Consider the following 25966-nt stretch of genomic DNA (forward strand, 5'->3'; position numbering starts at 1 on the left):
TACTCACAATACTTTCCGACTGCAATTTCATGTTCTACGGACTGAATATGATCGCAGTTGGGATGGAAACATCGCTATATATTATTCATATACAGCCCTACCATTTACCATGCCTGATTCTATGGACTGAAGAAGGCATATAGATGGATGAGATTATCGCCGATCACAACATTACTCCAATCCTTCAGCTTCTCAAAGTGTAATTTCTAGGAACTGAAAAAGCATTGAGAAAAGTTGAACTGCAGCATTTATAAACAGCACAGCGTCATTCTTCAGATCTTTCATTTGAAAGTTAGACTATGGACTGAAACTGGCTTCGAGTGAAATGAATTGCTAAAGATTTAATACTCACAATACTTTCCGACTGCAATTTCATGTTCTACGGACTGAATATGATCGCAGTTGGGATGGAAACATCGCTATATATTATTCATATACAGCCCTACCATTTACCATGCCTGATTCTATGGACTGAAGAAGGCATATAGATGGATGAGATTATCGCCGATCACAACATTACTCCAATCCTTCAGCTTCTCAAAGTGTAATTTCTAGGAACTGAAAAAGCATTGAGAAAAGTTGAACTGCAGCATTTATAAACAGCACAGCGTCATTCTTCAGATCTTTCATTTGAAAGTTAGACTATGGACTGAAACTGGCTTCGAGTGAAATGAATTGCTAAAGATTTAATACTCACAATACTTTCCGACTGCAATTTCATGTTCTACGGACTGAATATGATCGCAGTTGGGATGGAAACATCGCTATATATTATTCATATACAGCCCTACCATTTACCATGCCTGATTCTATGGACTGAAGAAGGCATATAGATGGATGAGATTATCGCCGATCACAACATTACTCCAATCCTTCAGCTTCTCAAAGTGTAATTTCTAGGAACTGAAAAAGCATTGAGAAAAGTTGAACTGCAGCATTTATAAACAGCACAGCGTCATTCTTCAGATCTTTCATTTGAAAGTTAGACTATGGACTGAAACTGGCTTCGAGTGAAATGAATTGCTAAAGATTTAATACTCACAATACTTTCCGACTGCAATTTCATGTTCTACGGACTGAATATGATCGCAGTTGGGATGGAAACATCGCTATATATTATTCATATACAGCCCTACCATTTACCATGCCTGATTCTATGGACTGAAGAAGGCATATAGATGGATGAGATTATCGCCGATCACAACATTACTCCAATCCTTCAGCTTCTCAAAGTGTAATTTCTAGGAACTGAAAAAGCATTGAGAAAAGTTGAACTGCAGCATTTATAAACAGCACAGCGTCATTCTTCAGATCTTTCATTTGAAAGTTAGACTATGGACTGAAACTGGCTTCGAGTGAAATGAATTGCTAAAGATTTAATACTCACAATACTTTCCGACTGCAATTTCATGTTCTACGGACTGAATATGATCGCAGTTGGGATGGAAACATCGCTATATATTATTCATATACAGCCCTACCATTTACCATGCCTGATTCTATGGACTGAAGAAGGCATATAGATGGATGAGATTATCGCCGATCACAACAGTACTCCAATCCTTCAGCTTCTCAAAGTGTAATTTCTAGGAACTGAAAAAGCATTGAGAAAAGTTGAATTGCAGCATTTATAAACAGCACAGCGTCATTCTTCAGATCTTTCATTTGAAAGACAGACTCTATGGACTGAAACTGGCTTCCAGTGAAATGAATGGCTAAAGATTTAATACTCACAATTCTTTCCGACTGCAATTTCATGTTCTACGGACTGAATATGATCGTAGTTGGGATGGAAACATCGCTATATATTATTCATATACAGCCCTACCATTTACCATGCCTGATTCTATGGACTGAAGAAGGCATATAGATGGATGAGATTCTCGCCGTACACAACATTACTCCAATCCTTCAGCTTCTCAAAGTGTAATTTCTAGGAACTAATAAAGCATTGAGAAAAGTTGAACTGCAGCATTTATAAACAGCACAGCGTCATTCTTCAGATCTTTAATTTAAAGTTAGACTATGGACTGAAACTGGCTTCCAGTGAAATGAATGGCTAAAGATTTTATACTCACAATTCTTTCCGACTGCAATTTCATGTTCTACGGACTGAATATGATCGTAGTTGGGATGGAAACATCGCTATATATTATTCATATACAGCCCTACCATTTACCATGCCTGATTCTATGGACTGAAGAAGGCATATAGATGGATGAGATTCTCGCCGATCACAACATTACTCCAATCCTTCAGCTTCTCAAAGTGTAATTTCTAGGAACTGAAAAAGCATTGAGAAAAGTTGAACTGCAGCATTTATAAACAGCACAGCGTCATTCTTCAGATCTTTCATTTGAAAGTTAGACTATGGACTGAAACTGGCTTCCAGTGAAATGAATGGCTAAAGATTTTATACTCACAATTCTTTCCGACTGCAATTTCATGTTCTACGGACTGAATATGATCGTAGTTGGGATGGAAACATCGCTATATATTATTCATATACAGCCCTACCATTTACCATGCCTGATTCTATGGACTGAAGAAGGCATATAGATGGATGAGATTCTCGCCGATCACAACATTACTCCAATCCTTCAGCTTCTCAAAGTGTAATTTCTAGGAACTGAAAAAGCATTGAGAAAAGTTGAACTGCAGCATTTATAAACAGCACAGCGTCATTCTTCAGATCTTTCATTTGAAAGTTAGACTCTATGGACTGAAATTGGCTTCGAGTGAAATGAATGGCTAAATATTTAATACTCACAATTCTTTCCGACTGCAATTTCATGTTCTACGGACTGAATATGATCGTAGTTGGGATGGAAACATCGCTATATATTATTCATATACAGCCCTACCATTTACCATGCCCGATTCTATGGACTGAGGAAGGCATATAGATGAATCAGATTCTAGGGGATAACCACATTACTGAAATCCTTCCTTACTTCAGCTTTTCGAAGTGTAATTTCTAGGGACTGAAAAAGCATTCAGAAAAGTTGAATTGCAGCATTTATAAATAGCACAGCATCCGATCTTTCATTCGAAAGCCAGACTCTATGGACTGAAGCTGGCGTTGAACGAAACGAACAATTGCTAAAGTTTTAATACTCCCTATTCACCGAACTGTAATTTTATATTCTATGGACTCAATATGACAGTAGTCTGGAATGAATTGTCACAATATAGTTATTACTCAAAGCTCATACACAGTTTTGCCAATTGCCATGTCCAATTGTATAGATTGATGAGGGCATGTAGATTTATTTGATTTTCTCCTCCAAAAGTTTAACATTACTCATATCCTGGCTGTGTTGAACTTGGATTTTTTTATATAGATTGGAAACAACACTGATATTGAACAAGTTCTTCCCAGTACAAATGGAATATTATCTTCATTTCTTTCTGTCTACAAGTTTTCGCAATATGAAATCCTGCTGACTTAAAATAATTTTGCGATGAATTGACATCTTTACATATCGTCTTTCTGAAGTTCTAACGTATGATCTGGAAGTACTATTGCAATAAAGCGATCTGATATAGTATATTATTGATTTGAATTGAATTATTACAGTTCCTTCACTTGAAATATTATAATTTATGAAGTGAAAATATCAATCAGAAAGTGTGAAATATCGAAAAACGTCACTGTAAGAAAGATTTTCTCAGTTGTTTTATTTGAAACATACTAAGGCCAGTTAGAAATACGGAGTTCTGCATGTGTAATGGAATCATTTCTTAGTAAATCTTTTTCTCTTTGTTGTCTTTTTCTGCACTAAGAAATAAAAGGATCAAGAAAAGACCTCTAATAAAAGAAAGCTTTATGAAGTTTAATTTCTTTTTCGTCTAGTGTATGTTTTTCGCTACTGTGGTAGAAAATGTGACAATCTGATCTCGGATGTTACTGTTCTTTTTTCTGGACGAAATAATGTCTTTCTAAGATACTCTCATTTATTTTTTCAAGAATTACGTTCTCTCCTTACAGCATTTCAATTACCTTTGAAAAAATTATAGATTTTTAGAAAAAAAAAATATTTTACTTTTCTCTATTTTAGTGCATATTGAACATTAAAGATATATTTGCTTTCCTCTGACGTCTCTTTATTTGCTTCTGTTTCTGAATTTATATTGATATCATTGTACATATTACTTACCATCTTCTTGACTTAGCTGGTTCGACGGAGATGTCACATTAAATATCTATCTACAAAACACGACGGTCATTAATCTACAGAGAATATTTAAATATGAAAGTGAAGCGTTTCAGTATATGATTTGTTTAATAAATAGCCTTTTCTGTATTCCGTTTAATGTATGCATGATTATTTGCAATAGGGCCAAATTTTAAGTGCTTTGATAACTTGATTTCAAAGTGTATGCTTTCTTTTTCGGTGCTCTGACCACATTTTCTGTTATTTCATTTAAATTGCTCAGATACTATACTCAATTTTCCTTTCTTAGATTTCAAAAGGAAGAAATTTCAAACGGTAATTGGAATAACTGAAATTATGAAAACGATTTAAAATTTTTCATAGCAATGGTGTCATTTTGGAAAATAACGCAAAATAAATTTTTAAAAACATTTAAATATTTATTGAAACCAAGCATGGCAGTTAAATTGCTATATTTGAAAGGTTAAATTTTAAAATGGTTTAAAATTTAATTTTGTTCGTCATTGTTACCGTTAGACATCGCAAAAAATATCAAAATCTTAGTTTTTAATCATAAAAAATTATTTCGAATGCCCATTTCTATTCATTAAAGTTTACTTCCTTAAATTTGGTTGCTTAAGTTTAAACTGCTTAATCTTGCACTTCAAAACGTGCACATAATATCGGCATTATTAATTTCATTTCAGTATCTGGGTGTTCCTGATAAGCCTATGGTAGCTATTCTTGTTATGATATCTTAATTCTTGTTATATTTTTCAATTAATTAATTTTTTCGAGATCTATGTTAATTAGTATTCTCCTATTCTAAGTTATTTAGTTTACTAGCAATTCCCACGAAGCGTTGCTTGTGGTATAACATCCAAGAGGAAAAATTAGTTTTAATCTTACCCAAGTGTGGACATTCTTTCTCCGATATTCTCTAGCCGAAAGTTTCTTTCCTCTACACTTTCATTATAGCGCAAAAAACGAAGCGTTTTGGCATTTAATGTGCTCTAGCCAATGTTAGATTTCCATTTTTTGGCTATAATGAGCTTTGAATCGCTGTTTAAAATCAGAAGTAAACAATAAAATGTATCGCATATACATTGCCCAACTCTTGCTATTTGCTCATGCGCAGTTTGAGGTTTTCGTACATGCGTGGATAGATGCAAAGTACAGATACTGTTTTACGCATGCGCGAATCGTAGTAGGAAAATAATTAAAATCATAATAATTAATTTCCTTTTTTTATTTTGATATGACTTAAATGTACTAAAACCTTTCTCAATAAATACAAAATACTATCTTCCATGCAATTAATTAAAACGGGTTCCATTCTTTTTTTAAATTAATCCCTCCAGACGATTCTAAACTGTTTCACAGCATTAAGAAGCAATTTTCTTTGAAAAAGTTAATAAAGAGGAAAATAAAACAAATGAAATAAAATATATAAGAATTAAAATGTATTAATATAAATAAGAATATATAAAGATATTCTGATAAAGAAATTGCGTAGTTTTATGGTATTACGTTTAACAATCTTCTATAAATGTTATTGATCTATAACACTTATTAAAACTTTTGATTAAAACTCTATTTTATTATATATATTTAATATTTGGAATTTTTTTAAGATGTAAAATAATAATATCAGAGTTAATATAGACAGTTTCAACTCTAACTAAAGATAGGTAATTTCTAAAACATTGGAAACAGAGAAAATAATCCAAATGAAAATTGTTTTAAATATAAAGAATTATATATTAATAGAAGAAAAATGATATTGGCGAATTTGGTGACAAAAAAATATGTTACGGGAAACTTCGAAAATTTGAGCGATTCTACAAATAGGAACCGAGATACCCCTGATTGGTTCGGAACCTTCTCTACCAGCTTCTCGGGAACTTTAAAAGGCAGGAAGTCTCAAACTGCAGTCGGTCGTAGTAGTAAAACGAGACGAAATAGTGGAAAGAATAAGCGGCAAATAGTCCGACGAAGAGCAAGCGTTGTGGAGAGCTCAACGATTGCTGAACTGAGCTGTGTGCCGAGTCCTGGTGTTAATACAGAATTTGGATAAATTTTGAACTAATTCAAAATTTGTTAATTTTAAAACATCTCAATAAATGAGAAAGTGAAACCATTCATCACAATTCTTAGAAGAAAGTAAAAGAACTAAGAAACTGAAATAAAATTAACAGCTTAGTCCTCGAGACAAACGAAATTAATTGAGAATTTTGTTAAGATTGATCCCTAATTGGATTAGTTTTCTTTTCCATTTCACTGTTAAAAAAAACCATTCCCGAGAAATAATTCCGTCACAATCGAAATAAGGAACAAAATTCAACTCACGATCTTATATTTCGATAATGTTAGGCTCCACATATATACCATTTTGAAAGCCGCTGATAGCTATTTTTCTACTGCGAGACACGGACGGCTTACCAACCAATACGAAACGTACTTTTTAGCTGCTGCCATCCGTGTAAAAAGAAAGAAGATAAATCTTTTATTCTCTCGATTGCATTTTCTGGAGCTTTACTTATTTTTATTTTTCAGCGGAATGAAAAAGTTCGAGGACTATTTGTCTTGTTGAGTTTCCAATCTCTCATCGTTTTATTCTCCGTTTGATTGATTTGGAGATATTCCTCAGTTTTTTTTTCATTCTTTTTTTTATGGTTTCTTTGCGCATGTCTCTTTGGAACTTTTAAAACTAATTTCTAGGTAAATAATTACACATTGAAGCTGCGTTAATTTCGAATGCAATAGCGAAACCATCAGCCTTAGTAGATATAAGATACTTTTTCATCGTATTTTAGAAGTATTCCCTCTACATTATGTTTTAAAACGGAAAAATCTGTGTACTGCTTGACTGCAGTGTTCATATGTATGTATTTCTACAACGCTCATAAAATTTGCTGCACCGATTGTTGCAGTGGTAACTCACTATGTTTTCACAGTCAGAATTTCAAATTTTAATATCTTGTTAAATAATTTTTATTTTAATCAAGAAAATAATCAAAAAGCAGGGATTCATTTCGAAAAAAAATAAATATTTGGATGAAAATATGAAAAAGCGTGAATACAAATATAGAAAAAAAGTGGAATTGTTGAATAATAGATAACATACCACTAAAAAAATCATTTTGAAATAAATTAAAAAGTAATAAAATAATATATGTATGTAAATATGGATTCTGCCTTCCTTTTCAAGACTCATTTCTAGCTACACATAAAAAAATTCAATTTATTTTTTAATATTAATATCTTTGCTTTTTTATTCTAAATTCACTATAGTCGAGTCTATTATTTATAGATTTGAAGTTCGAAAAATAAAGAAATGAATTCTAGACATTATTTCCATTCATAATAAAATATATGCACATCGAATTATCACACTTTTACAATTATAAGTTAAAATTTAACAATTATGTCAATGTTTGGCGCAGAATGATCAAATCTGGTCCTTGCGCCATAAAAACCAACCAACCATTAACAATTATTAGTCTTGCTTCTACGACACAATACGTAGGAGGAATTATCTATTGAAACATTGTATGGGCATACGATACAGTTAAGATGCTACAGAAAATATTCATATCGTTGCTGAAGTTTGATTTTAATTCTGCATTTTTCTTACTAAAAATTCTTTCACCCCAAAAAAAGCAAGGTTTTTTCCGCGATTTGTTGATCGATGAAGAAACGCAATCCTCTAGTAACGTAGGACGACTTTTATTAAATGCGAAGACAAGAATACTCAGACGCCAAATATACAGCCGAAATGAATATAGGAAACACACAGCAGCATACTACAAGAAGCAGTAGCCTACAAATAGTAATCGGTAGTAATAACCACAGCACACGAAGCGTTAAGACAGAATTTAGCATAAGAAAGAAATCTTCTGAGCTTAACTCTACGGTCTCTCCAAACGTCTGCAATTCTCCTCACTAACTGCGCCTCACTACTACAAGACTGGCTACTCCTCACACGACTCGATGCTGCTTCTTTAATGAACATCAGGACTCGACACAAAGATCAATTCAGCAATCACTTGAGCTCCACATAAATCTTGCTCTTCGTCAGACTGATCCAACTGTTCCACTGTCTCTTTCCACGGATGAAGACACGACTTATTTCACCACTCAATGCGGCTTGAGTCTGCCGGCCTTTTATGATTCATGAAGGTGGGACAAGAAGGTTCTAGAACAATCAGAAATAGCTCGGTTCCTATTAGTCCAATCGTTAAAATTCTGGAAATTTTCAGTAATATCTATTTTGTCGTCAAAGTCGCCAAGTTTGTCGCCAACTCCTTAGATCAATAATTCAGCATCCGATAAGCATCCAACAGAGCTGATCTTAAAACGGTCTTTTCAGTAATTGAATTAATCATGCTAGGAAACGACATTACATATTTGTAGCAATATGGTTTCTACAGTCTACTACAAATTTATTATTATTAATATTATTTTCAAATCATAATGTTGAAAAGAAAATTGACTTAAGTCTTTTCTAGACCTTTCAATGAAAAAACCTTGTTGTTTCAATTTGTTACCTCATATCAGTGACAGAACTCCTAATTAGGCAGACTAGATTGTTGCCTACGACGCCTAGACTGTAAAAGGACTACATGCAATAGAAACTATCACGTATTCGATAGGAACAGACTTTATTTTCTTACTTTCCAAACAAATAAGTTTTAAAAAATAAATTCTAGGAATCAAAATTATATTACTCTCTTTATTATGTATAGATGTTTAGATTTATATATGTTTCATTATTTTTGGATATTTATAAAATCAGACATCTGCTTCAATAGTACTGTATATAAATAATGATGTTAGGCAATCATAAAAAAACGACCGTAAACAAATAAAATTAAATTAAATTTACTGATATAAAAGAAAACTCTTGCATGTAAAATTGCCCCTGAAATTTAAAACTAAACTGTCCCTTTTATCAAAAGAAGGGTCTCATAATGTATATTGAACTGGGACGTAAAGTATCTAAATCCGTTTCTGTCTCAAATTTTAAGTGCGTTGATTCATTATGAAACATTAATCAATCAATCAATATAATTCCATCAATTTATTGGATAAATCACATTCCTTTTATTTGATTAACTAAATTAATTTCCTTTCTAAAATTCATTTCAATCTCAAACAAGGAAAATATGACCTTTTAAGATCTTAATGACCAGAGATATTTATACTGCATAAAAAGTCCTAGTGACATGAAAAACGTAATGTAAAAGAAGTGCCGAAAAAAAAGGATTCGCTGATTGCCAATTTGTCACTCTTTGTGAATGACAAATTATTCTAGCACTAAAAGTATTTAAAGAGAAAATCAGTGATGTTCTTTTTCTATGTACGGATGCCATTTTGTTGGCAAAAGAGATTCATTTAATAGATTTACAAAACAACAAAATAAATTTTTATTGTCATTAGATCTTATAATTTTTGAAACGTCAGTTGTTTTCGCTAATAAAGAAAAATTCTTCCTCATATATCTCACATCAATACATTCTTATCGGAAGAAAAATTTTAATTATTTAATATGACGAAGGCAAATAAGTAAATAACTGCAAAATGTGCGATAATATTGCAGTCTCCATAAATGAGCCTTCTTTTGTACATGTATTATTTCATTTTAATCTATTAAATTTGTAAGGTCAATAATTGCAAAAAAGAGAAAAGAAAATTAGTCAAATTAAAGGTTTTAAATTAGTAGAAATCTGAACGCAAAAAAAAAAGGAAATGTTAAAAAGTAATTAAAGTACAGTATGCGCCAAAATATACAGTACTGAAACTCGCGCAGCTCGAACACGTGGTTGCGTTTGTCTTTGAGGCATAGCTAACGCTACACGTGTTCACAATAGTGAAAAGGAAGTTGTAATGTGTAGTTGTTTCTGATTTTCTTGTCTTCTATTGACTTGTCTTGTCTTGAATTCTTGAAGAGGGATTTTGAAGACTCTGGAAGATTCTGTATTGAGTGTGAAGATATATTTCAAATTAAGAAACAAAGAAAGCCCACCGGGTTAAATCAGGCGAGAGAATTTCTCAAATTTAAAAGATGGATTTCAACTTACGTATCCAAGGAAATCCACTGCGTCAAATCTAAAGAATGAATCATTGTTACATGTTTTAGAAAGTAATGATTGAAAGATTGTAAAAAAGAAAGCTGTGAACATTGACTTCAAAACTTTGATTTGAAAGATTATCTAATCCTTGATTTGGTCCAACAGGATTTATATTTCACCCATCAATCTGAAGACAAAACATAGATGTAACACAAGTGCATTGCATCTGTAGATTATTGGTAAAAATCTTAAGAAAACATTTTTTTCCTTGTGCTTTACTATTTCATGAATGCTCAAACAATTATCAAGAACAATGATGATGAACTTGATGAACATAGACTTAATGTGGAAGAGCGCCAAAGCGAGTGTTCATTTGAAAGAGGGGTAGTGGAAAGAGGTCTTGTCGCGTTAAGCGGTTGAAATATTGTTTCCATTCAAAGTAATAACGTGAATTGAAATAATTTCCATAATTGAATAATTTGCAGAATTTCAAGAATCGATTTTGTGAAACATTTTTGCATAAAAGTCGCAAACATATTGCTCTTTTATAATGAAATGTGGAAAATCAACAGACATACGAATTTATTTTATTTTTCTATTCATAAATCAATGATAAAATGACGCGGTGTTCTATAAAAAAATTAACGAGCACGCATAGGCACAGATTTAATGGCATACAATATCATTACAACTAGGTTGGTAATTTGTTAAGGATCTAAAAGTTGTAACAATTTTTTTTAACAGGCTTTACGAATTTAGACCCTACTGCTATTATCAACTAACAATAGAAACTGTAATTACTTTCCTTTCAGATTCAGGAAAGAAATCTGGAAATAATTGACACTGATAGCTTAAACTATTTGCTAAATTTATTTTCCAATTCGTCTGGAAGTCTCTTTTCCGTTATAATTTCAAAAAGAGATAAATAAGAGGAGAATATAAAAGAAAAGGACATAATGTATAGGCTACTATTTCTTTTATCATTTCTTCGTAATCAATTAACTGTCGGTAGGAACTAATTTTTTGTGTGATAAATAACTTCATAAGGAGATTAACTTTTTCTAAAGATCCTATCAATGAACAGCAGTTAGATGTATGACAAAAAATTACTCACAAATCTCTAAATAGCACATTTTTTATCAAAACCAGAAGCAGGAATGGGATTAATGAATTCTACGTCTGACACAGCAGTATTGATTCGAATATGTCTGAAGGAATCCGAAATCGAAGAGTCGGATTCAATTACTTTTTTTCCAAACCGTTTTGTGGACCAGTAATGGTTTATAGTTATTAATAAATAAGTGAACGAAAGTTTTATCTGCTCGTAGAAATAAAGGATCTCGAGACAAATTTTCTTTTAATATTATTATAGATATTAAATCTAAAGAAAAACAAGAATCTAAGGAATTCTTATGAATATGCTTTTTTTATTTTATTTGAAGCAATGATTTTATTTTTAATAATAATTCTTTTTTATTAATAATTCTTGATTTATTTTAATTTTTGATACTGTAAAAAGATAATGACTGGAACTGAAAATGGAAATAAATTATAGTTTAAAATAAATCAAAATCTTTTGATATGCAAATCTGCGGAAACATATTGCCATTTTTAGAAAACTGAAACTTTTTCGCATATTTATTTTTCTCACTTAATATTGTAAAGAAATTTAAAATATTAAAGAAAATAATTAAAGAAAAACAAAGGAAGATTTTTTTAACAATATTATGCAAAAATGTCCATCTTTAGAAAATACCAGATAGTGCATTTTGTATCTGGATACAGATGTAGAGAATGCAATTTTTATTACTAGTTTAATATTTGAAGCAAAAGTGTGAGCTTTCTTGTTTTGTCTTTATCCCAGTTTTTAAAATAAGCCAAATTATTTTCTAAAACTGTGTTTTCTTCTCTGAAGTAAAAATATAAAATACATTAGGATTTTTGGTATACAGAAATCTATACTTAAATCATTTGAAAAAATTATAAAATACTAAAACATTACGAACTGTCATAAATAATTCTTTTTGCAATAAAAATCTCAACAACAAGCTTCTGGCGAGTTAAAATATTTCATTTGCATTATATAAATAATAAAAATAATGATATAAGTGTGTTTCTTTTCATCATTGTTTAGTATGCTTCTTTTCGTTATTATTTAGTATGTTTTAATATGCTTCTTTTCATCATTATTTAGTATGTTTCTTTTCGCCATTATCTATTGTGTTTTAGTATGTTTATTGTCGTTATTATTACATCGTCAGCAAGTTTAATTAGTTCTTTTCAGATGTCAATGGTTCTCCCGATTCTTTACATACATAATTTCAATAGTTGAGGCTCCAAATATTATTTAGATGAAGTATATTTTTATGCCCCCCAGTCAGCACCGAAATATTTTCGTCTCTGCTACACATATTTCATAAAATGAAACTATGTTTAATTATACCGAAAGAATTTCTTTGTAGACTTTGCAACAGTCGCATACAGTGAAAAAGACAAAGAACGCATAAATGTAGAATTGCGAATGAAAACGTTTGGCTTGGAATAAATTAGAAGAATTTTTATTTTACAAGATCCAGAATGGTTGGAAAGAAGTTTTAAAGCTATACAAAATTTGACTAAGAAATAAAAAAAAAAGATCTTTAAGAGCAATACAAAAATATTTTCTGTGAAAAATTTTAGCTCAAATGACCAAGACAACTATTTTCCTAATTCATTATTTAATTGAATGACTTTTTTTGTACTTTCTTTTATATAAATTAATTTTTTCAATATAAAAGAAAGTTTTCTTACAGGAAGTTTTCAAATTTATAATCATAAAAATAAAAGTGGAGAAGCGAAAAAATAAACAGAAGGAATAAATTCCTTTCATAGAATGTTTGGAAAAGCTGCCAACTAAACGTTTAAATTTTCAGTTAAAATTTCAAAAATTTTGTTAGAAAATGTAAATTTGTATGGATTTGAGTGAAATATTCCAGAACTTGATTCAGTCTTTTGAAAACTGATTTTATTCTTTGAAACAAAGGTCAAATATAAGCGTTTTCTCAGCTTATTGCAAAGCACAAGAAATTTAAAAATACTTTTTTAAATATGGCGTAAATTAGATTATGGTTTATAATTGACTTTTCTAACTTCTATAATTGTTATTGAAAAAATCAAATTTGAAGAATTTTATTTATTTCAGAAGAAACTTCCAGAAAAACTTCTTAGAAAAGATTATTCTAAGTTTTAATTAGGTACAAAGCTTAATTTAAAAAAAAAATTCTAGTAAAGAAGAAAATTAAATAAATGGTGAAAATGAAAATACTATGGGATATTCTGAAAAATAACTTCACTTTGTTGAATCTGAGTTGATTCTAAATATTTAATCTTATAATATTTAAGTCAATCATAACTGACTTTGTGTATGTGTTATTCTTCATGATTTTTAAGAAACATTCCAGTTGTTATTAATAATCAAGTTTTCTTTGTTAAATACATGTCAAGTACAGCACGGAAAATCGTATAGGAAGGCAGAAGGCAAGAGAAAACGAGCTTGTGAAAGTATTTTGCGATCGTATTGTCTCATTTGTTTAATTGTAATGAAAAGAATCTATTTACACGTTTTATTTCTGTTGGGGAAATCAAACCCTGCGCAATATAAAAGTTCCAGTGAATATATATATATATATATATATATATATATATATACACAATTCACTATAACTGCAGTAATAAATATACAATTCACTATCACTACAGTTTTAAAAACGTTGAAGTAATAAAAAGAAAGCAAAAGAGGCAATGTACTGGTTTAATTAGGAAAAAGAGACCTATATTATACCAATATACTGCCAACAAAAATTTAGAAATTCTGTCATTTAAAATGAATTAATTTCATGTAAGCTATCAAAATTCCTAAAATTATTTACTTTATTCGTGAACGTCTCCATGACCTCGCTCCAGCATATTTTTTTTTTTCCTATTAAGGTTTGAAAGACAAGAGCAGGGGATCGAAATTACATATAAAAGTAAACAACGAATAAAAATGATTTTTTTTTAATCATCGCGTGAAATGACAACATTTTGGCATCGTTTATTAAAGGTTTCCCATGCAGATCGTCAAGCAACTATTGATTGATTATTTAATATATAACCACAGTTTGTTGAAGAGAATGATTAGGAAATCTCGTCAAATAACTAAAAAACGCTACGTTCCCAATGTAAATATAACTTTTGCGGAATTATTGGGTCCCTGTGCCCGTAACTCATGCCTCAATGGAAATCATTCTCCTTAATATATTTTCCTCAAACTGGAACCTTTCATTAATATTCTAAGGACATCATTTATGCACAATGCACATTAGAAAAAGCTACAAAGTGAAGTTTATTGGTCTCACGAATGCGGCCTCTCAGGATTCTAAATTATTTTGTTCATCAACCGGAAACAAGAGCATAAACGAAAGTTTTGGATCATTTCCAATGAGTTATATGTCACAGCTTTCGTTGATTTTCTTGTAGTATTTACGATTTCTGGCAGCAGCATTTTTGCAAATAGCTTTAATGATGATTAATATTGTAGGGGTAAAGGAGAGTACTTTGTACTGTTTCTTAGAGCTGTTATTTGGTAAATTCATTTGAAAAAACTTTTCGTCCTTTCTTAAAGGGGAATTCTGAAATTATTTTGTAAATGATGGTATGATTGATTAAACAGAAAAAAAATTAGAAATTTTGGGATGTCATTAAATAAAACACTATCTGGTGATTTTACTGATTTTGATATCTAAAATTAAATTAAATTGATTTATTGAAAATAAAAGGAAAGAGAACTGAAACATTGTTTTAAAATATCGGTTTTGCAAGTTAATTATTTACATTTTTTTGGAAATTCATTCCTTGTTTATTGGAATTGAAGTATTGTTTAAAGTGGTATACATTTCAAATTCAGCAACATCATTAAAGCAATAAAATTTTTCTGAATTTCTTTCTCTTAAAAATACTTTGGAATTGAAAACTAACACAAATAAAGTAGTAAAAATAAACCGAAATAATTCATTTCAAACTAAGAAAAGTCTTAATTATTTTTTCGAGTTTATGTTAAAATTTTCTTCTAAAATCCATTTGCAAATTAGTTAGACACTAAATCCTTTAACTTTATATGGAAAGAAATCCATGAAAACAATTTTCTAATTTTATTTTGGCATAAAACTGTTTCAGCAATTTTAATTCTTATTCGAAAACTTACAAAACAAATTTAAACTAGGAGAAAACTCTAAGATAAAATGTTTATTGAATAGTCTTTTCTTTTAGTGAGAGTTGCTAATGTAGGTGTGCGACTACGCTCGGGTTGAATTTTTTAAAAAGGTTCGAAAATTGTTATATTTTTGTATATTTTGGTAAGAAAGATTGAAAAAAAAAACTATGGAACCAAAATATATCAGTTAGGTTCGAAAATATTCTTTTTAAAAAAATTGGAAAATCTTTTTTTTGGGGGGGGGGGAGCTAAAAAGAGGTAAAAGTAAAAAAAAAAAAATTCTAGTTTAGAGGTTTTTACAAATGATTTGTTTAAAATTTTGCAGATTGCCTAAGAAATATATTAATTTGTCCGTGAACTAATAAATAAATAATATTTATATGCATTCTTAAAATATTGGGATTGGACTGATAAAAAACATAGAATTTGCAATTTTTTTCACATTGTGAGCCCTAAAACACAATAAAATATTTCAAAATGAATAGAAATCTTATTTTCTAATGTAGGAGCTGCAGAATATATTGAAAATTTATTAAAAAAATTTTAAAAAAACGAAAAATATATTTGAATTTAGAGAGAGATTTTTCGTAAGAACATTCTATGATATTCTGAATTTGAGAAAATGATATCTAACGATGTAAAAGAGGATTGAAACGTGTGCAAGTGCAAATATAAAAATCAGCGTAATTTCTACAAACAATATACTTAGAAACAAAATTCTAATGGTTTTATAAAGAAACCTGTTTAAACATTAATAATATTAAATAAAAAAAAGCATTATTTTGCAAAAAAATCGATTTTAAGTCACCTACTTTAAAAAGGAACACTAGCAAAAGGCTTTTACTTCTGACGCCATAATTTTTTTTTCTTGACCGTGTATAGTTCCTATGATAAAAGAACCACAAAATGCGAATGTAATATCTGCTGTGGGCTTGGATGTATTATGCCTTTAATGAAAACAGAACTGTTATTTAAGAATGCCAATCATGAAGGATAACAAAACTAAAAATTCCTTCAAGTGCCCAGAAACTCTCTGGCCTGTAAGATAAAACAGATAAAACGATACAAAATTTCTTGAAAAGCCTACCGATAGTCATATGGACAAAACATTATTTTACAGAAGTCTTGATATAAAATATCAAGGATTCAAAAATTTACATTTGAAGTCATTTAAAAATTAGCAAAATATTTTCCGGAGCATAATAAAATGGTAAAAGGATGTGTTTACATTACAATAAATTTATTCATTTTTATTGATTTACTTTAATCTTAACCACAATTTTATACAAATTGACAGAAATATTTTTTGAAAAATTATTTATTTTTAAATTCTTCCAGAAGTTATCGATTCATATGCAACTCATGTCAGTCATTGATTACTGATGTCTAAATTTAAAATTAATAATAATTTGAAATGAAAATTAAGTGTTAGAATAAGGAGCAAAATAGAAAAAAAATAGAAATAAAAGAAAATTGTAAAAATAAAACAGAATAAAACTATATCATAAATGGCTCATTTTATTGGTCTGTTGAGTGGAACCTACTTTTAGAGATTCAAGAGATTTAAAAAACGATCGGCTATGTTCGATGCTGATCGTATGCCGGTCAATTATCTCAGCTCTTGGTGACAAACTTGGCATCCATTTGGTGACTTGGTGACGAATTTGGCGACTCTGGTGACAAAATAGATATTACTGGAAACTTCAAAATTTTATCAGTAGAGCCAATAGGAACCGAGATACACTTAATTGACCAGAACCTTCTCTGTCCACTTCCCGAGAACTGTAAAAGGCTAGCAGTCACACGTCAGCCATTCGTAAACGTGAAACGAGTCGTAATCGTGGGAAGAGTCAACGACGAGTAGTTGGATAAGTCCGGTGAAGAACAAGCGTTTTGTGGAGGTCAAGAGATTGCCGAGTTGAGCTGTGGTGTGTGAGCTTTATTGTGGAAGCAGCATTGAGTCGTGTGGGGAGGTATCCAGTGGTGTAGTAGTGTGTCGGCAGTTGGATATAGCTAAAGCGAGGAGACATTGGCTAATTGCAAACGTAAGCTACCCAGATTCCCTCCTGCTGCTGAATTCTATCTGGCCGCTTTGTGTGCTGTGGTATTTATTACTACCGATTACTATTTGTGGGCTACTGTTTGATGTAATGTGATGCTGTGTGTTGCCTGTGTTCGTCTCGGTGGCATATTTGTCGTCTTTGTATTAGTGTCTCAGTGTTAGTAAAAGTCACCATGTGCCACTAAAAAACTGTTTATTTCTAAAAAAAGTGTTTATTTTACCAACAAATCGGGAAGAACCCTGGAGAATCCGCAACAATATGTCTGACTGTCTGTGATAAAGGTAATCCAAAACCGCTTTGAAATAGGAGGATGAAATTTGATATATGGTTTATTCATACAATTTGTAAATTTTTATCAAATTTTGAACAAAATCCATTTCCCGATTATTCGAATATAGATTAACACGGTAAGTACAAAACGAAGAGAGATAGATAAATAAAATTCAATACACAGATTTAACATCCATTGTGTAAATAGCTATCAAATTTGAAGTAAATGCAACAAGTGGTTGATTCTGTATTTTCAATAGCATGTAAACGCGATGAATCAAACACGTAATGAATTGAATATACGAAATTATTCACGTGACTTTGCGACTACAAATGCAATTCTGTGTCAACTTTTAAACACGTCTAAAACTCAAATTCTATGTTTGGATACTTTAAACTGCGTGCTAGCTGTCAATCATTAAAAAATCGCCTATAAGCCCACGACAGATTCAGTAAAAAGGTTAAATCTGTGAGAAAGGCTAATATTTTGTAATTATTGTGCGCTAATGCCATTCAAGGCCGAAGTCCACTCTTTTTTTAGTGGAGGGGATAAAAACTATTACAGAACATGCGAGAAACTTTCGGTTAGACCCCTTCCACTGGTTTTTTCATATTCAATCTCTTAATGATAAAAGCTGTCTAGACCTTTTTGAGCAATGCTTTATTATATCTGAGCAGAAATAGAATTCTCATTAATAACAGTTTGAAATCGGTATCAGATTTACGTTCTTTGGTTTTTTTATTACTCCGACAGTTTTCATCGTTTACGTGAACATTTTGAACACAGTTTCATCCTTCGATATTGAGATGTCTGTTTCGTAGTGATGAGTAACCAGAGAATTGGAGCAAAATTAATGATATTCTGGATAATGATTGGCATAACGTGAACTTCTTAACAGCGTATCATAAGGATTAAACAAAATTTGGAATATTACTGGAGAGGTGATATAATACAGAATTGATATCGTCAGATGTCTAACGTTCAGTGTAACGATATTTATGCATGCATTTTTAGTAGACGAAAACAGTTTATGTTGTTAGTGCACCATTTCAGAAATTGAAATGGAAATAATAATAAATCATTCTGATTTGTTGGAAAATTGAATAATTTTGCTGATTCAATGTTTTTATGCTTTTGCTTAGAGGCAAATTACATCTAATAAAAAAAGACAGATAGACTTTTAATGGATTTAATTCCGTCTCTTTTTCCATTCTGTCATCAAAATGACTCCTTTTATCTCCTATAACACAATAAAGAATTCCCAATGTTGATTTAATTTAGTTCGTCAGTTTAAGAGGATAAATTCTTTTGCATGAGCAACTATATTTGATATTTCTTACTTTTATGCCTTTCAATTTATTCTCCCTATTTAATTATTCCAAATAGATTTCATATTTTTAAATTATCATAGATTATTAATTTCCTAATTATCAGTAAATTTAACAGGAATGTTACTTAATGGTATGAAATTAAATTTTCAATTATTAAAAAAAAAGCAAAGATTCTTTCTGATTTTACAATTCATTCAAAAATAAAACAAATCATTTTCAATAATTTCTCGCTGTAGCCATAAAAGAGCAGTGAAAAGCAAAGCCGTTTCAAAGTTTCCCTCAAGAATTTGTTCATTTTCCTCGTCTTCAACACAAATATACCTAAAGTGAAGGAATTCGAATATTAAAGTCGTGTTAAACAGAAAATCAAATACTGCTGTGACTCACGTCATTGAATAGAGCAATTCTGTAGCAAGATTCGGAGCTTTCAATTTCATTAAAATCAAATCTTGAGGGAAATATTCCGGTGCTAATCCCCAAAGCAAAGGCACAGTTGACGACGCCTTTAACCGATTGGATGCTGGCACTCCAATCAACAAAATTCATTTTGCAAACAAATGCGCGAAACGCAATATCTTAATGCACTAAACCTCACAATTTGTTAAAATATTTATACCTCGAAACGTATAAAATTTACACCATTATAGAAGAAAGCATGATGGACTTTCTGATGCAATATAGAGACCTCAAATTGGCTTAATGTAATTCATAGGACAATTTAAATAAGACGAAGAAGTAAAATTTGCAAAAACACATCAAACTGAAAATTCCCAAAATGATAATTATTGAAACAAATAAATAAATATGAATTTATTATGTCTATAACATGAACTCAACATTCTTAGAAATAGATAACTTAACAGCAAATAATTTATTTTTATTTTCAGTAAAATTCTAACACTAATTAATGGTTTACTTAATTTCTTTAAATTGTTTTATTTAATTTATTTACATTGTTCTCTAAGGTTATTTTAGCAGTCTAAGGAGTGTATTAAAGTATGAAATATCTGTATAATAGTGAAATCACATGGTAAATTAATTCTGCCATTAATGGGTGATTGGACTTTGGTTATGAAGATTGGTGACTGTTTTATCCTTTCATTATAAGGGAGAAAATTGCAGATTCATATGTACAATTGAAACACGATTTTTTTACTAATAATTGATTTATACATTTGTAAAATAAATAATGATAGGGAATTATAATTTTTCATTCAAGATAAATTTGTGCCCAAAAACTTTTTGAAATAATTTCAAATTGGGTTTGAAAGTATTTCATTTCTAATGAGCTCTTGGTTATTTTACTTTAATGTACCATGTTAACTATATGGAAAAATAAAAATCAATGTATTATAGTAAATGCTAAGTTGTATTCAAAAATTTAGCAATCACAGATATATTCGATTCTCATACAAATTTATATTACATGGTACATTTAACACTAGGTTTCAGTCACAACAATCAACATTATTTTTAGTACGAAATCTATTGTGTCATATTCGATAAAGAAAAATAAATTAGATCTCTGTGTTCAGTACATAATAAAATCAAAATCACATATACGCAAAGAATTATCTATAAATTATTCTTTTCAACCACACTGCAAGTAATTTTTTTACATCATTCATTGAGGTTTCACGATTGATTATGTATTTTATGTTAGCTAGTAAAAAAGAAATATATTTTATATTGAATAAATATAAAATGTATTTTTATACTTCAGTACCAATGAGAAAATAGAATACAGCAAATACACTCTTAATTACTTATAAAGGGATAGTAATAAATGAATATACCAAAATATCTGAAAATAAAAGTTGTCTGAAATTTAATAGACAACATTATATGACTAGACAATTTCCAAAGATTTCACTACAAAGTAATTCATGTATTTTAGAGGGTAAAGGCTCTTTATAACTTCATTATGAGGTAGATAAAAATAATAAATCAGTTTCAGGAACCATTATTTAATTATTTTCTAAGTTTCACATTTCACAAGACAAAACAAACACGAACACGAAAATACACGATACTCCCTTATAATACAATCTAATAATGACCCCCAAGAATGATCGTGGAAAATATATCTTGATGTTAATAAGGCAACGCCATCTGTTGTATCAAAAGAGAAGGTAGTAGAGTTATGCATTCGCTACAATATAAAAAAAAATCGCATATAACGTTAAATGTACGTTATCCAAATCAAAACAAGTGCGTGAATTCTATTTAGACAATTTAAATTCCTTACATAACTTCTAATTAACATGTACAGTTTAAAAAAAAATTATACAAAATGATTTTAATATTTGTCTTATAAACTCAAAACAATCGTAACTCGTTAAAAGTCGAGCACATAACAATGTATCCACTGCTGCCTTTGAAAGAAAAACTTTGTCATAAAAATGCGTGCATCTATAGATAACTTTTAAATTATTCCAGAACAAGGTGACACACATTTAGACGTGCATGGGAATATAACGTATATCAGTTCACGTAGAATTCTTTTCCTTTTCAAACAAGTGCCTTTTAATTGAATCTGCAGGCGACTTCTCCAGCATAACAAACAGCCCTTTGTTCTTACTCTTGCTGCAAAGGTTTATTTCCCTCGAATGTGTTTTCCCTGGGTTTTCTTTGTCTAGAGGGCAGCTGATGCACTTTACATTCTCCTTGCAACGTAAACCTCTCGAGTTTTAAACGAGGTACCAATAAATGGAAATCCAACTTGACTTTTAAACTTAGTGAATCCTTTCGCCAAATAAATATTCTTCTGATGGCACAAGGGCTGCATATTATGATTTGATGTAGATAAAATTCAAACCAGTGTTTTAAACATATGTATTGTAAAAGTGAATACAATTCATTTTCAATCATATATTGTTTATTTTTAATAAATTATGTTCTGGGGAAAATGTTTTTGTGGTTTGTTTATAAAAATAAATCAACCAAATGATAAATTTCTCGATTTTAAACATTTATCAAAGAAAAGCAAATCTTTTACAAATATAGGAAATCACTGAAGATGTTTTATCCCAATGTCTGAAATAAATCAATGTACTCATATTTTATAATTCATATGTTAATAAAGTCATGTTTCCTCATTATCATTTAGATGAGAGGAAATGGAATGTAAAATGAGGATCAATGAATTAGTATTCATTTTGGTAAGAAAACAATTCCATATGCTTGCTGAGATATTGACATTACTTTAATTCTCATGTTTTTCTTGGTTCTATTAAATTAAATAGCTCTTTTACTACTTTTTGAATGAATTCTGAGTTAACTACTTTCAGTAAACTTTACTGGTTCTTGTTTCAATGTCAAAATGATTCTAATTCCATATTTATTAAGAAAGAGGTGTGAATTTTTGGAATCATAAGTATTTAATTTGCAAGAAATTAATCATTCTGAATTCAATTTAGATACAAGTTGTTATAACATTTTTTATCAATTTCTTGAAGGTGGCTTGTATATTCGTTAGTCATATATTTGACGAATATCTATATGTTTTAGTACTGTTACGAATCTGTGATACTGCTTCCCAGCATAGTTGGTTCCATCATCAGAAAAACTGTTTTACATTCATCTGTATAGGACGGAGTCCCGGTGTCGCGTCGGAGGTCCCATAGCTTGGCGTCAAACTTGGCGACCATTTGGCGACCTGCCGAAGAATTTGGCGACTTTGGCGCAAAATAGATTATACCCGAAACATCGATAATTTTCCCGCTCCGTCCAGTAGGAATCGAGATACGCCTCGAAAGTTCCTGATTGGTCGGGAGGCTTCTAGCCCCGCCTCCTGAGATCTATAAAAGGAGGCAGTCTGCAGATGCCGGGGAGTAGTCGGAATTGACGATAAAGAACGAGTCTTCCAGAGATTAGCAGAGCAACGACGGAGTCAAGCTAGTGCTGAACTAAGCTGTGCGCTACTGTCTGCAGTAGAGTCTTGTATGCTGCTGTGTGCACGTCTCGGCTGAAGATAATTGTCCTCTCTATGCTGTATATAGTTGTCTTTGTGCTGTCCTGTCCTGTCTTCGTGTAAATAAACGTCGTTGTTTCTTTTTCTACTGCCGCCTGCTGATTGAGCATTCTCCACACCATATCACTTCCACTATCCAAACGAACCCGGAAATTTCGTAACAATATTCTTAAAATCTTCTTGAATTTTTACAACTATTCTTTTGATTAGTTAAGTAATCAATCAATACGAAGAATGTTACATTATACTACATTTCCATAATTAGCATCATCTTTTATAGAAATCTATATTATTTTTAGGCATTGATATTATCTAACAAAGTGATGTTTAGGATGAAACATTTTCATTAGTTAATATTAGTAGATATTTTTACAATAAAATAAGGCTTACTAATCAATGATCAAGAAAATTTGTTCAAAATATATTTATATAATATTAGAAAGTTTCATTTGTAGGCTTGTGCCTTTTACTATGCTTCTAAATACTAATTACCAGTAGAGAAAATATTGTATTTATCCAATAAATGCATTTGAAATGTTTATGAATTTTGAAGATTCAGGTCTCTAAATTTGAAAATCAGATTTTTATCTTCCACTGCTTTTGTAAATAGAATAACTCATCCAGCAGGAGTGGTCTCTTAGAAACTTTCTCTCACATTCTCTAAAGAAAATGTTATAAATTTATGGACATTGGGAAAGATTTTGAAATTCAGGAATGTTTATTTTTTTTTTCTCCTTTTTATTTTTTAGAGTCTCGCACATGAGATTTTCGTGCTTCTTAATATAGTAAATAAAACAGAAACTCCGACTAGTATAACTAATATATGATATACTACTATTTTAATTACAAGATCACCTATTAAATTCTGTTTATTTAATTTGCTGCGATTTTGCACTGTCGCGTTTACATGAATGCGAAAGCACAGTTCAACACAACATACTATATAACTTAAAGTGAATTTGATTTAAAATCTGATACAAACACACTTCAACTTTTTGCCTTTTGAAACTTTCTATTTATCGTGTTCACTTGTTGTTTTCGAATAAACAAATGAAGCTATTTCGTCTAAAATTTAAAAAAAAATCTACAAACTTAATGTACATATCACATTAATAAATTTTAGTTTTTTCAATTTTTATTCCAGGCTCAGCTATAATGCTCACAGACAAAAAGATAAAAATAATTCTATAAATAAATTTTTCGGACTCGGAGGTTACATTCCGAATTCATTCAGAGGAAGTCTGTCCGTCCGAATATCTGAATATAAGTTATCACTATCTCCACAAAACGAAGAAATTTAATGTAGTACACACATTTAACATCTAAAGTGTTATCACGGGTCAAATTTGGAAGCAAATCCGTTAAGAGGTTAACTATCTGTTTGGTTTGTACCTTCACAAGCAGTAGCTCAAATGCGGATTGACTGAAATGTATAAAATACAATTTTGTGATGACAGTTGTGGTTCTGAGACAGTTTTTGGTTTTTCTGGGGAAAAAGGCATGAATACAATTCAGTTTTCTGGTCCTGTATCAGTTATCAATTACCGAGCGGTCAGATGATGGGGACCATACCTGAGATGGCACCTCCTCTCCAAACCTCCACACTTACCAGTGGGAGGACGTTTGACCCCGAAGGATTTAACGCGCACCAGACCCGCTTACACGAAGATTTTTCGAATCGAGGAATCGATTCTCGAACCTGAAACCCTTCGGTTCCAGACCTTACCACCATCCCACAGAGACCTGAGAAGAGAGACGAATGAAACCTAAAACACTTTCTTGAAAAGATATTTCGGACTAGATTTTTCGAATCTTATAATTTTACTTTTTGTCATTCCCTCACTTGTAGGAGGTATACACATGTGCTGTTGAAAACAAAGAAGAATTTTTGAACCATCACAAAAAAGGTTGGAATTGTAATACTCCCGGTGGAGGTTTATTTAAATACATTTATTGAAATTGACTTGTACCGTGATTTCAATATTGTATTTGAAACTTACCAGATTATAATTTTGAAATATCCGATGCAAGCACATAATAAAATTTTACACTATTTTGATTTTTTTCAAAAATTAACTGTCAATTTTTTATTCTACACGATTAAAGCCACCTATTTGAACTTATATAAATAATTTGAATTATAAATTAAAAGTGTTTAAGTGATGAATTATAAACTAGATATAAATGTAATGCTATATATTTGCGTAGACAAACCAAGTGTTAACTAAAGTTAAAGATAACACTCTCTAATCCCAACTCGAGACGTTATTCAAGAAATTGAACATTAAAACTGTTTTTATTCACAGGACGAAATGACTCGGATCTTCCAGATTTAGAAAGATACAGAAATTATAATAACATTCTAGAACAAACGAGAAATAACAGAAAATAAACCAATAACACAACAGTTTTTAAGCAACTTCCCTGCAGTCAAAATACGAACTTGCGAACTGCCGCTTTTAGTTCATAGCATTCTACCACTGAGCCATTCAGTCCGCGCCAAATTAGAACAAGTTTCATTAATGAAAAAGATTCTGCATGACAGTACACTGAGAAGAGTGTGGTTTTAAAAGCTGTGTTAAATTTATTGGAATTATTATAGAAATTCACTTCGTAGAAAAATGAGTAGCTATAAGGCAAATATTTTCTGAAAATTTTTAGTATGTTTTGGTTGAAATATATATATTAGAAGGGAAAGCATTTTGATATCTTATTTGAAGAAATTACAAATTATAATTGAAAATGGAAAAAATTGTCAGATTCTAATATGGAAAAACAAGCAGGAATATAATGATTTTCGATGAGAATAATTGAAATTAAATTATTTTTAATATTTACAGATTGGCCCTCATAAAGTTTAATTTTTT

Source organism: Argiope bruennichi, chromosome 9 (genome assembly GCF_947563725.1).
Source record: "Argiope bruennichi chromosome 9, qqArgBrue1.1, whole genome shotgun sequence".
NCBI classification, from domain to species: Eukaryota; Metazoa; Arthropoda; class Arachnida; order Araneae; family Araneidae; genus Argiope; species Argiope bruennichi.